This window comes from Chelonia mydas, chromosome 12, assembly GCF_015237465.2.
Source record: "Chelonia mydas isolate rCheMyd1 chromosome 12, rCheMyd1.pri.v2, whole genome shotgun sequence".
Taxonomy (NCBI): domain Eukaryota; kingdom Metazoa; phylum Chordata; order Testudines; family Cheloniidae; genus Chelonia; species Chelonia mydas.
The window spans coordinates 12,898,289-12,912,247 of NC_051252.2; the positions used below are offsets into that span (position 1 = coordinate 12,898,289).

General features: G+C 38.8%; 1 protein-coding gene across 16 annotated transcripts in view; it reads right to left on the reverse strand.

Moving 5' to 3' along the window:
- The window catches only part of FTO (FTO alpha-ketoglutarate dependent dioxygenase), a 322,346-nt gene that overhangs the window by 108,492 nt on the left and 199,895 nt on the right, over positions 1–13,959 (reverse strand). The window lies entirely within an intron of this gene.

Here is a 13,959-nt window from a genome sequence, read left to right on the forward strand (position 1 = left end):
ACAATGGGCAATTTGACTAACTTTCAAAATGGTGTGCATGCATATATGCATTAGAAATCCATAAAAATATCAGATATAACAGTATTCTTAGGAGACAAACAGCCAGCATGTCACTTTATTTTTAATTCCCCATCTCCCTCTGATGCTGCAAACTGTTTTAAATAGAAACATCTTGAGCTGGTTTACATTAGTCCCCAGCAGGCACATTTGTAAAGATAAAAAGAACAAGGATGTTTTCCCTTCCTCCATATTGTGGTAGTTATTTGGGGAGGGGAGGAGGGGGAGGGGAAGAGGCTGGAGAGGGGATGGAATGTTTAGCTCAGCACTAAAGCCTGATTTTGTAGAAAAGAGAACAAGAACAGTCAGGCAAAGTAACTACACTTAGGCTTAAATTTTCATGCCAAGTTGTCTTTTAAACTTCTGCTTCTCAAAGTTTTCCTTCTCCTAATCCTACTTGCTAAAAAAATGGTTTTGTTTTTTCATCCTACAGCTTCTGGCAGCAAGTGGTATGTAAACATTCAGTAGCCCATCTGAACCCTATTTTATAAACTGAAATTGTTTTGTTCTAAGTGTTTGACTTACTTTAACTAAATCTGAGGATTTACCTACTGAAGCTCGAGCAGTTCCCTTTCAACTCTGAATGAAGGAAGAATTATGAGACTGGAGTTATTCAATGAGAGCTATCTGTCCTGGCACTTAATCAAAGGGATTAGAATTTGGAAAGAAAAGCCTACAGGTGATCCTCCAGGAAGCATACCAAGCAGTTATCAAAAACATACAAGTTCAAAGCAGCTCAATTTTCATATGTTACAAGTATTTGGATGAAGCCCCAGGCTTGTTTCTAGGTAAAGAACTGTGTTAAAGCTGTTTGTACTTGCATACTTAATAGACAAGGGAATGAAATAGCATGTGGTGAAGCAGTACTAGGTCCATCTAACCCTGATGTAACACAATAAATCAATCTTGTTCTGTCGGTGAAACATGATCTGATACTGTGTCCAGGTTTCACAGGCTCTTTCCTGACTTTGGCAGTTATAACAGATACTCATACTCATTTACCTCATCAACAAAGAGAGCTGTCATAACACAAATGCAAAGATGTTACATACTACATAAGCATTTTAATAACTGTGATTAATTGTGTAACTGGGTTCTTTCCCCCCTTGCCCTACCACACCATCCTAGAACATGTCTAACAGTTTTATTTATACCACAAACGTTTAAAAAAAGGGGGGGGGAATGTGTTAAAATGTTAAGGGTGTTAAGGGCTTAACTGATCAAAAGCCACAAAAATCCAAGTTAAGGCTAAAACCTTAACCCACCTCAATGCACCAGAGTAACTTTATTTACCTCAAGTGTTGCAATACCTACACAAAAAAAAGGACAAGTTATGGACAATGTGCACTGAGTTCCATTCTGTTGCCAGGAGCAGAGGGGAGCAATTGAGCAGTAACTGGAAAAATTATGTTGAAATGGGAAACAGTTTGGAAGGCAAAGCAGGTAACAATTGTGCTTTCCATCACCATGTAGCTAACAGTAGTTTTATTTACCAACTCTGTGCAAGCCCCTGTATACAGCATGGTCCTACCTAAAGCCACTGTAAATCATACGGCCAGTTGCAATGTAACAATACAGAGTTACCTTTAATATAATTTGTCAACTATTCTGTGACTACCATCAGAGAGGTCACGGAGAACTAACACATACTGATAAGCAGTGGTAGCACAGAAAGTGAGTCATGCTCCCAGTGCCAAGCATGTGGCTTTGTGCCACACACAGACAGTTAAGACCCAAATATTTTAAAAATACATAGCCACCAATCTTAGTCTAACACCAGAGCTAGAGGCCAATGTGTCTGCCTCTGACTGCATGAGAGGAGCATGCCATGGATCTCCACAAACGAAAAAGCACTAGATCATTCAAGTGCGTGTGAGTTTTTCTCCTGCCACGCATTTCTGTGCAGGAAGGTCAGGCTACAACTCAGTGTCTCAGCTTTCAATCCCTTCCTTACATTATTTTAATAAACTTTTCTGTATTTCAGTCTCTCTGCATTATAATGTTGATTATTTAAAAAAAAGATAAAAGAAAAATGTCTCATTGGATTACATGGGAATTGCCTCAGTAGAACTTAATGGCTCTCAAGGAGACACCATATTATAAACTCCTGAAATACAAACTTTGTATAGCAGGGCTACCAGGCACCACTGTAATGAGAAACAATCCCATAAAACTGACCTTTTGTAGCCTCCTCTTGCCCATGCATTAAGTGAAGAGTTTAAACAATCTTTAGGGGCAAACCTTATAGTCCTCAATCAGGCAAAACTCCCACTGAAGGGCAGCAAGATTTGGCCCTAAACTATTTAATAATGAAATAATGGGGGGAAACTTAAATTTAGATTCTGTCCCCGCAGCTCCATGAGATGGGCAGAATCATGTGCCTGTATGCAGCCTCACTTACACATGCAGCTGCAGGACTGGCAATTTACATATACAAAAGAAAGAAATACAAGAAAAAGCTTCCTTTAAAATTATTCTCTGAATAGGCAGAGAGTTGAACACTGACATGCACAGAAACAATCGCAAGTTATTAAAGTATTCACTTGTTCCAAGTAGCAGAAATTATGTGAGTATACATTCAAAATAGATGAAATAAACAAATAAATCAGAGTTGCCTTATCTTACTAATGCAGGTTTTAGAGTATTATTTACCAGTATGAAGTGCAGTGTAATATATTATTGAATAAACACTGTAACTGTTAGCATTTTTAGGCCATTGTTAGTTTGTTCCAAACAGATAAACTGGATATTCCAGAGACAGATAAAGGGACCTGTCCTACAAGATACCGAGTGTCTTCAGTGAGCTGCCGAGTGACCACAGCCCCATTGTGCTTGGCATTGTATCCACACATAGTAAGACACAGTCCTAAAGAGCTTAGAATCTAAATAGAAAAGTCAGATGAAGGATGGAAGAAAGGAAGTATTATTATCCTGGTTGTACAGATGGAAGAACTGATTCACACAGAGATTTAGTGATTCCCCAACGTCACAGAGGAAGTCTGTGGCAGAGTGGAGAACTGAACACAGAGCTTCTGTGTCCTTGTCCATGACATAAAACACAAGAACATCCTTCCTCATCTCCTTTGAAGCTAGTTGATGGTGGTCCGTAACTTGTAAGATCATGACAATAGACAGAAAATTTACCATTTTTAGTAATTCAACTCACTAACAGCCAAATATTGTCATTTACATTCATATAAATCCAGAGGGACTCTATAGACTTCAGTGGAATTCCAGAGAATAGTATTTAGCTCATAAAGAGAAGGGTTATTAAGGATGATGAGTTTTGTAATTAATCATAACTAACTTCAATGGAGTGCCTCTGGATTTACACTAGTGTCACTGAGAGCAACTAACTGTGCAACTAAATGATATACCAATCCTCTTATTTTAGCTTTTCACTTTGTCTCCCCCCATAAATATAGAATGTTGTTACCATCACAACATACATTTTGTGTATACTAATTTTGTGTTAAAAAAAAGATGTATCATATGATTGGTACAATTTTGTTTTCATGTCTTTTTGCCAAAAAGAAAATATGGCTTTAATAGAAGTATACATCTGCGTGGTATTACATGTATGTAAAACAGATGTAAGCTAATTACATTTTCATTTAAATTGCTAAATAGCTACTTAAGTAAAAAGCTAAAATAACATACAAACAACAGTTACTATAATAACAAGTGTACTTAGAATTAAATGAAAAGGATCAAAGCTACAGCATACAAAATTTGAGCTGGTCTTTGAAAAAGATACAGTGACATTACAACGCTGTATTGATTTACTCAGTAATTTAATGTCTCTACTGCTCAGCCAGAAGACACATCTCAGTTTAGCAAAGACACATGGAGGGAAATCCATAAAGTTTATATGAAGACTCTGGGTTTCATGAAGATTAGATACACTGTAGTAGAGATTATGTAGCAAAATCTCAAATTGGAAATTAGAACAGCAATGCCATACAATCAGCTTGATTATAGTTTTAGATAGGCCTCTCTGAGCTAGACTCAGGACTCAAGTCCTAAGAGTGAAATCAGAGCACAGGGGTTTTTTATTTTTATCAGAGGAGTCTAGTCTTTAAAAGAGTACCATACTAATTTCCATCTTTCACTATGAAAATGCTGTATGTCCAGTAAAACTAAATTTTATGGGCCTACTCCAAAACCCACTGAGCTCAATGGAAAGACTCCCTATTGACTTCATTTGGCTTTGTCCCATTCTCTTAGTTTGGAAGAATAAAACAAATAAAAAAAACCACTCTAACAAACATTGAGATTAAATGTAAACACACAGGGCTAAGATATCAAAGGCTGGACATGGTCACAAACACACGCACACATCCGTGACATGGCCAAAACTGTGCATTTGGCTGCCAGACTGCGTAACTGCACATGCAGTTGGGAACCTGAGAGCACAATGACAAGTTGGGCCACGCAGATTCAAGGTTTTGCAATCACAAAAATATATGATTCTTTTCCAAGGGAAATGAAGACATTTGGTAAAATTTTGCATTAATTATTTTACATTTCACAGATGTCACTTTAACATTGGTTACAATTAGGGCTGTCGATTAATCGCAGTTAACTCACGCGATTAAGTAAAAAAAATTCGCTGTTAAAAAAATTAATCACAGTTTTAATTGCACTGTTAAACAATAGCATACCAACTGAAATTTATTAAGTATTTTGGATGTTTTTTCTACATTTTCATATATATTCTATTCTGTGTTGTAACTGAAATCAAAGTGTATATTATTTTTGATTTATTTTTGAATGCAGTTTTTTGTATACATATTTCTACATTTGTAAGTTCAACTTTCATGATAAAGAAATTGCACTACAGTAGCTGTATAAAGTGAATTGAAAAATACTATTTCTTTTGGGGGGGGGGTTTCTGTGGAAATACTTGTAATCAAAAATAAATATAAAGTAAGCACTATACATTTTGTATTCTGTGTTGCAACCGAAATCAATATATTTGAAAATGTAGAAAACATCCAAAATATTTAAATAAATGGTATTCTATTATTGTTTAACAGTTCAATTAATTGTGTGATTAATCGCAATTATTTTTTTTAATTGCACGATTAATCTTTTTAATCGCTTGACAGCCCTAGTTACAATATTGCTTTAAGAAAAGAGTAACAGTTAACTTCAATCTGCTGTGAATCCTCCTGCTTACTATGCCCAAACACTTTTCTAGAAGTGTTTGTTTGCTCACTGTCCTCTGGTATTTGTCTTTTGTTTGCTTTCCTTTTTAAGTCACTACACACACACACAGAGCAAAAAGTTATTATATATTTATAAATATTTTTTAAAGCAGTCCCACCTCAACTTTGTAAAAATCTCACTTTTCAAAGGAATCACTTTGCTGACACTACAGCAATGCAGCAGAATGACAGCTACAAGTCTCCAGGTTTCAGTTTGGGAGAATCCTCCCTGATAAGTTACACCCCTTGTTCTTTTCTTATATTTCTTGGAATTTTAATCTTGAACACCACCGCAAATTCTAAGCAATGGCAGAGTTGAACATGTATCTATCACCAGTACTGATAGCAACAGGAGGAGCTGAGTGAAGAACTGCAGCTACAGAAATTGTTCTAACCTCCTGTTGCCACGCACACATATAATCTTTAAATTGGAAACCTTGTGGCTGCTAATTGATATGGATCAGTCCTCTGAGATTCTAAGCAATCTCAGCTCCCACTTAAGTCAACAGCAATGGAGGATGCTCAATACCTCGTTGCAATCAGAATAAGGCCCACAATGAACAGGATATTATTTGCAAACAAATGGAGAAAAAAATTCCTTTTAGGGACTCCATTGTCTACATTCTTTTTTTGTACATTATTGCAGTTTAGCCCTTTGTTGCTTTTACCTAACACCAGTCTAGAAACCACTCAAAGAGCAAATGTAGCTTGACAATTTTTACTTGGGTGCACAAAGTACAATTAGATTCTTGCCTAAAAAATCCAAATGCGTGTTAAAATTAATGGCCGGGCAACCAAAACCAGATTTAACTGTTAGGGCACAGGCCTGCTTTGGAGGCCGTAAGGAACTCCAGGATGCAATTATAACACAGTTAGACACAATGACTCTCCGAGTTTGTGGTGCACAAAGAGAAGCAGCCCATTGCACTACTCATTACAAAGGAGCATAATACAACACCTCCACTATCTAGTGTGTGTGTGTATATGTGCTAGAGAGCTGCAAGGTAATGGCTCTGAATCTTCCCAGCTCCCTTTTTAGCCTGCCTAGAGCACACAGAGGTTCTAGCTGATGGTAGTCAGAAGCGTGCAGGGACTGCAAATGTCCCTGGCTCTTGTGAACAGCACTTTGTACCTCTATCCCCTTTCCACATCCCTGCTAAGGCCAGACACAACATGGTCCCCCAAGTGTTTTGTTAAATATTTTGGTGGTAAAGAGACAATGACCAACTAGAGAAAAGGAGCATTTGCCTTAATAAAAGCATTGCTATGGCTTTGCTCATCTTGAGGAAATTATCTTCATTAAAAGTAACATGACTTAACTTGTCAGTCAGATGCTATTCAGGTGGTCTCCTCTGTGCGGTCCGGATAGAATAAATCAACTTTTTAAAAACTTCCATCTTCCCCAATATAGCAAAGCCTTGTTACACTATTTATAGAAATCTTGTGATCTTTAGAAACAAAAAGGAGCTCTGTATGTTTCTTTTCAACTGGCAAAAGTAACACAGTAGTTATTTTATCATGAAAGGCTCAGTGTTTGTAGTGATATACATTAAAAAACCAACACTTCTAAAAGATGAACAAGTCTCTGACCCTGTTTTGAAGGACCAACATACTCTGGTGTTTGCATTTTAAAATATTTATTTCCTTCATAAAATATCTATGTGTAGATCTCAGTCCCTCTGGAGTAAATATTCTTATTTTCATGTTAGTAGAAACCCTAAAGTAACATGATGCTGCAATGCAAAAGTACATTTTACAATTTCCATACTTGAAACTGTCCTGTCTTCTTACCAGTTTCTAACTTCAGAATCAGATGCATAAAACAGAATGCACATGTGTATGTGTAAAAAAATGTACTGCCTTTCCTTATATTAATCTCTAGTCATTCCATTCTAATTTTTCTCAATCTGGAATATTATTACAGGAAAAAGATACTTATTTAGTGAAGAAGTCATTTCATTTTTCATCCATATTTGCTCCCTTTTCAGATGAGGGTATCCTTCCCTCACAAAATGGCTGCTTTCACCACTGAAGGCAGAGGCTCTGGATGTAAGCCTGCTAGTCAAAGATTTGTGGAGTGCTGTCATAGTGAGGTTGCTATTTTTCCTAGATTATCTGCCACACAGCTAGGATCAATCCAATCAGCAGGGTAAATCACTAGCTACCAAGAAAAACACCCCAGCTCCTGATACAAGTTGTCTTCCATAAGACAGGTTCTACCTCCAGCTTCAAGGACAAGGCTAGTCTTCCTCAAGAAACCTGTTAGTGGTAACTGGTCAGCAGATTCCAGTATCATGCCCCTTTGACCATATCCCCTCTGGGCTACTAACTTAACTTACCCCTTCCCTTCTCCTCTCTCCTCCTCAACCTTTTGCTTGGTATATAAGAACATAAGAATGGCCATACTGGGTCAGACCAAAGGTCCATCCAGCCCAGTATGCTGTCTACTGACAGTGGGCAATGCCAGGTGCCCCAGAAGGAGTGAACCTAACAGGTAATGATCAAGTGATCTCTCTCCTGCCATCCATCTCCACCCTCTGACAAACAGAGGCTAGGGACACCATTCCTTACCCTTACTATAGTAAGCTCCTCTTCAAGCAGAAGCTTGGAAAACCCTCTGAAACCCCAACTTCGTCTTTAACAACTGCTCCAACTCCTTTCACCTTTCTGCTCACTGAACATCTACAAATGTTGCTTCGAGCTCCTCCCCTCAAATTCCTTTCTAAATCCTCTCAGTCTGGCTTCTGCCTTCTCCACTGCCCTGAAATTGCCTTCACCAAAGTTTCTAATCTTATTTCTGTAGCCAAATTCCAGGTCTGTATTCCATTCCCTCCTCTTCCACCTCTCTGCGGCTTTCAACACTGTTGATCACACATCCATTAAATCTTGTAATCCCGTGGCTTTCATGTCTCTAAAACCACATCAGTGATCACTCTTCCAACGTTTGTTTGTTTCAGAGGGTCCTCCTCTTCCCATGACCGACAGGGATCTCTCCTTAGTCCACTCTTCTCTGTTGACATCTTTTCTCTAAGCAATCCTTTCTATTCACACAGCTTTAACTAATAACTTTATGCCAACAATTTACAGCTCTTTGTCTCCACTCCTGACCTAGTTCCCAGACCTCAACTCCCCCCCACCTCTCTCTCTCTGACATCACTTCTTGGATGTTTTGCCATCAATGTAACTTAATATGACCAAAACTGCACTCTCTTCCCTGGGCCCCCTCCAATTCTTCTCTTCTCTGTCACTGTACAATGGGCTTGGTGACTCAGAAGGCTATCCCAAGGTACACAACCAAGTTTCCATTAATAGAGTGTATCCTCTACCAACATATTTGGGATTATATATATACACAGTTATGCACTAACCTCAGTGGCCAGAATGTTTCTAAAGAAACAGAGGAGTGCCTTTGCTACTTTTCCATTATATACTATTTTATGGTGCATAACGGAGCTAGAGATAGTCCACCTCCAGTTCCCCTTGCCTCCAGTAATACTCTATATAATTGTACAGGGTTCATATAATTTAGTATTATCTTAATGGGTTGATTAGGTAGTATGGTAAACTTGATAGTACTTTGCTGCTTAAAAAGATACCCCATATTATGTTCTCATAGTTGAGGTGTAGTAAAATCAATATACTTTGAATGTATAAAACAGTGACTACATCCAATAAGATAATATCCTGAAAAAAGAGCCAGAGCCGTGTGCCAGAAAAAATGTAGAAGGAACAGAAAACTCCATGAGCTGAAAGTCACTGAGGGCATGGCTACACTGGAAACTTCAAAGAGCTTGGAATTGGGAGTGTGGTCGTGCGCGAGCGCTGGGAGAGAGCTCTCCCAGCGCTCCTGGTAATCTACCTCCACGAGGGGATTAACTCCCAGTGCTCGGAGGCTATCTACACTAGTGCTTTAAAGCGCTCAGACTTCCTGTACTCAGGGGGGTGATTTTTCTCTTGTAAGTGTAGACAAGCCCTGAGTTTCCTTCAGACAGGAGAATGTGGAAATGTGGTTTGCTTCTGACAAGAAAGGCAAGGACCTTACTTTCCCGTAACCTGAAGATGCCCTGAGAACAGCAGGGACATCCCCTGGATCTTGGGGCAGCAGACACTGGTGTAGTGTCCAAACACTAGGGGCTCTCAACCTTTTTCTTTCTGAGGACCCCCCCAACATACTATAAAAACTCCATGGGCCACCTGTGTCACAACCACTGTTTCTCGGCATATGAAAGCCAGGACTGGCATTAGGGGGCAGCAAGCAGGGCAATTGCCTGGGGCCTCACACCACAGGGATCCCCTGCGAAGCTACAATGCTCAGGCTTCGGCTTCAGCCCCAGGTGACAGGGCTCAGCGCCTTGGGCTTCAGCGCCATGCAGTGGGACTTTCTGCCCTGAGCCTCAGCAAGTCTAATGCTGGCCTTGCTTGGCGGCCCCCCTGAAACCTGCTCGTGGCACCCCAGGAGGCCCCGGACCCCTGGTTGAAAACCACTGCTCTAGGATCCCCCACCACAAGCTGATGAAAGACAATGCCACAAAGAGCTGTCATATCCCTGTCTCTATCCATCCCCGTCCTGCCACAACCCATTCCAAGGAGCTGTTACTTATCACCCTTTGCAAACTCCCACCTCATTTGCACCCAGTTTATTTCTCCTCCAACTGTGCACGTGAAGGAGTCGATGGAGACACGAAACTCAGGATGTATCTGCTGTGGGCTTCTGCAGCCTCTGGGAATGGAGGGACATATCTTGGAATTATTGCTTTCCCTACTTTGCATGTTTCTACCATATATGCACCCACTTGAGTTCTCCTCCACTTGTGTAAGTGGAGGGGGATGATCAAACACAATGTTTTTTAAAGCCACTTTACCAATTACGCATGACATATGCACATTTTAAAATTTTATTTGGGTCTTTCCATGTAAATCTGTAGAAACCAACCACTCTCCATGTTACAGGCTAAAAGCAATTTGATTTTAGTAACTAGCAGTTAGAAAGAGCCCAGCACTTTCAAAGAAATAATATGGAGAGAACAGAAGACATAAAATGGAAAGAATGGCATAGAGAACTCCTTCTGGGACCTTTAAAGTTTTATGAGAATAGCCCCAGCAAAAGATCTCTGAACATGTAAATGTCAATTAATTGAATCTACCTGTATAAATTTGTTATGCTTAACAGTTAAAATCTTTTTAAATGTTAATGATCTAAATTTTAAAGTGTGCCCCCCCATTAACTGCAAAGAAACCTTCTGCAGTTTAATTAACATTAACAGGGGGGAAACACCAAGGTAACAAGGACAGTGTTAAACATATGATATGAAAAACGACTGGAGAGTCGGAATTCTTAGGGAAGTTTTCTATAAACAGTTACACGTGACTCCACACATACTGTGTATTTTAAGAGTGATTTTAAGAAGAAAGGAACTGACATTTCTGCATGCAACTTGGGAAGATTATTTCATCACAAAGGATTGGTGAAGTATATACAGTATTAACCAACAACTGTATATTAGAAGTCTAACTTGCAACTGTAAGAAGCTGTAGAATGACATTTAAAATAATCCATTTATCACTATCTCTTGTACACAAAATGTCAGTGACAACCTCGTAGCATTCAGAATTGCTAGGTAGTGATTGTCTTTGAAAATGAACCTGTAGTGTAATATCAGTTGAGTGTTGCTATATCCTTCAGCTGTGTTTTATATGTGAGTTAATCATATTTTTGCATAATTTTTAATATGGTCATTTAAAACAACAAGGCTCATCTGTCAACATACACCTTTTTATTTACTGAAAGATGAATTCTCTGCATGTTCACTTGTGTTCTAACCAAGAAATGAATTTGCTGGTTACTCACTCTCATAATTAGGCAAATGGTTGTTACACTGTCTTTTAACTTACATTCTTTGTCTAACTACAGTTTTTATTTTTTACTGTCTTAACAGTAGGGACCATATCCTGGCTCGTGTCTCTCCTGAGCTTGGTGCAGCTTGAAAGAGAAGGGAAACAGTAGCTATGAACCCATCTTTATGTTACTCCGGAACATTAGGCAGACCTCAGAGATGTTCTACTTTTGTGCCCAAGTGGCACTTACAGCAGCTGGGAGTCACCCAGGGCATAAAGACAGAGTGCGAGGAAGAGTGGCACAGGTAGCAGTGTGTCACCTTTGCATCACCAGATCACTCCACCATGCAGAGGAAATCCTCAGTTGGCCAGATCCCTGGATTTATGGCTACTCTGCCCTACCAGAGAATCCCTTAGGATCTGGCCCAGTCTTTAACTTTGACTGAACCAGAGCTACAACTACCCATTTTCTATCATACCCCTGGAGTAATTTCTCAATCTACTTTAATATGTGAAATTTCAGAGAACACTGTTCACTTACTGCAGTTAGTTCAGACAGAACAAACAAAAAACACCTAAGAATGTAATAGATTTGCAGATTTTTTCACTTTAAAAAAAGCAAACTAAATCACTCAAAGGAATCGCCATTAATTAAAAAAGATATTTAAAAAGGGATAACCCGCTGACCTGAGGCTGTGGGAGCCATGAATTGACCTTCTGCACAGGAGCCATAGCTTTGTGAACTATCATGAGTCTATCACCTCCAAGGGATTGAAATAAAATGCCTGTCACTATGCTTATATGATGCTTGTACCCTGAATACTGTGAGAGAATTCTGCATACTCTCTTTCCATGGACCATAAACATGATATTCAGAAGGGATTTGCCTGCCTCCTGCATACTGGAATTAGATCCCAGTTTATTGTTTCCAAGTGTTTTCCACACCTGACACTATTCTCCAGACATCTGTGGAGTTCCTCTGACATCAGAATCCGGCCTAGCAATCAGAATATATATGTTAGTTTTCCTTCATGGCACATGGATGAACTCTGATATGGTTCACCTTCCATACTTTGTTTTCATACCACACAAGATTATGAGAGGAAAGAAGATGTATGAAGATGACAAGCATCTAATAACAGATTAAAATAATAATAATTAAATTATTTATGATGATACCCACAACTCTCTAGGAACTTTTGGAGGCACACAGAGAATGCCCACTACCCAAGTGCACAGCTTATAAGCTACAAGTCAGCCAGGCAAGAGAAGAATGCAATATAAACAATGAAAATCCTGAGACATCCTGACAGAAAACAGCATAAAAACCGGTGGTATTTAAAGGTGATTGAGTTACTAAGTGACCATGGGCCAGAGGTACCACTACAACCACAAAGGCACACTCCCTCTTCTTCTTAATGCCCCTCTGCTAATGAGAAATCCTCATTTACAAGATTCTACTAAAACAGTAATACAATTTTTTATTGCCTGGCTCATGTAAATATGCTGTTATAGAACATGTGTAGTTTGTGTTTGGAATGGGACCTCTCAAATAAGTATAATCTTGAGATGCTCACTAAATGGAAGGAGTGTTGGGGGTATAATGGACATTAAAGTTATAGGGTTAGATGAAAAGGTGCAGCATTGCTCAAGAACAAGTGAATGCTGGGAGGAGGTAGTCAGGAAGGTGGAGATAGAGAAAATTGTATTACAAGGGGTTGAAACCTGCAGTCCTTTCTTAGGCAACACTCCCAAATGGGGATTTGCCTCAAATAAATTAACTACTGTACATCAAAAACCTATATCCTCTGCTCTACCATCAGTGTCTGAAATGAACACCACCTAATCTGGATTAATATATATTGATTGTTTGGGTTACTAAACCATCCACTAAACTCCCCACATGTACCAAAGATCTTGAATGAATAAGAAATCACATTTAGGTTAGGCGATATTTAAGGGCATGCACAGAACCCAGAAATTATTAAGGCTGGAAAGAATCTTTATTCTACATAAAGGACAAATGCTGTCCTTTAATTAACAACATTTATCTCTGGGACAAGAACATCAGGTATATAATATAGGAGATTATTTTAATATAAAGGACAGATGGCAACTTCACCCCTGGGACTGACTTAGACTGACCCAGAAAAAAAACCCACCATAATTTTAAAAAGCTTTGAGAATCCCCCAAGGATTGCTAGTCTGGTTACAAGGAAGTCTGACTACCCCGTTTGCACAGCAAACGATACAGCATTTCAATAATGTTTAGACGCTCTTCAAGACTAAAATGTACAAAATTAGTTCAAATAATGTGCTCCCTTATCTCCATTGTAAGAATCATGCAAGACTGATTGTCCTTTCCTACACAACATTATTTTATTAACATAATTTCTGACGGTGTAACATTTAAGTGCAACATGGCAGGTACAATAGCATGGTAAGGATATAGTTTACTTGTTATGTTTTGTTTTTAAATGTGGTGCAATAGTTTTACAACTACCAAAGCTCAAGTGAAATTTATAACCTTTAAATGAACATTTCTACCTATTTGAATGCATACGTACACGTCTCTGTGTTGGATTCCATGTGCATGTTTTATACTTGTCTAACTAGGTGTTAATATCATAAACAGTGGATTAACACTTCTTGTGTGAGTGTTAATATCTGTTAATGTCCCGCTGAGTAAAACAATGATAAAGCCAGCAGCAAACAGTATTCTAGACTCTTTATGTCTATAGTTAGCCCTCCTAGCTTTGTGCCACAATTTAGTAAAAGCAGTTCATTAACAGAATTATCAGGAAAGGCTCATTAGTTCATAGCTACTATTCATTTTAATGTTAATTTTCTTATGAAA